Below are 1,071 nucleotides of genomic sequence, written 5' to 3' on the forward strand. Positions count from 1 at the left end.
AAATTTGTTCTCAAATTAAAGTATCTTAAATTTCAGTTTATTCTCTCTCCTAAATTTTACTTTTTTTTAGGTTTTTTAATTTAAATAAAATAATAGGAGATTGAAATTAAATTACTTGAATCTTCTAAACAGAATTTAAATACGTAAATTTCCTAAACTATATAATATATAAATTGTCTGAAGGTTATTCGTGTTATATAATGTATAAAACATATTATCCTAAAATGATTTATGCTTGAATTGTATTGCACAAATACACATAAATCGTCCCAGACGGTTAAACTTTAGAACATGTACATAAATTGTCCTATCCTAACATGAGTAATGTTTTTTGCTCGAAAACTCATAACCCTAGCACCATTTACATGCAATTAGCCAACCCTCAATATACTAGCACGATTTATATATTATTATCCTAAGTCACATTAGGCTGAAAGCACATGACCGTGGATCAATTTATGTGCTTAAAGAGGCTATAAATAAAGGAGCATGATGTATATCAAGCCATAGTTGAATTGAGGGTTTTGGAAGATGGCTGAAAGTGTGTTTTTGCTAGTTCATCACCAAAAAAAAAATTGATGAAAATACAAGTGAGGGTATAACGTTCACTAGTAAACAACAGGTTGGAGTGTTCGTAAATCCTTCAACGAATTGAGAAGATTTACGAAATAGTATATTACAGAAATTAGGACAATGCGACAAAAAGCGTGTGAAGCAATTATTGTTTTGGATTCCTATCTCACTCAGACAAGCTTATGTTAAATTTGGAAAGTATGAGATGTTAGGCGATAACGACATTTGTGTTATATTTTCCATCCAGTCAATCTAGATTTCCAGATTTGGGGACTATGGAGTTGTTTGCGAGAATGGTTGATGTGGAAGATAGCTCTGATGGATCTATTCCGAATCTGTCAACTGTCTAGGATGATTTATGTGTATTTGTGCAATGCAATTCAAGCATAAATCGTCCTAAAATAATATGTTCCATGCATTATATAACACACATAATTCTAAGACGATTTATATATTATATAATTTAAGGAATTCATGTTTTCAAATTCCATTTAGAGA

The sequence above is a fragment of the Arachis ipaensis genome, chromosome B01 (genome assembly GCF_000816755.2).
Source record: "Arachis ipaensis cultivar K30076 chromosome B01, Araip1.1, whole genome shotgun sequence".
In the NCBI taxonomy this organism is placed as follows: Eukaryota; Viridiplantae; Streptophyta; class Magnoliopsida; order Fabales; family Fabaceae; genus Arachis; species Arachis ipaensis.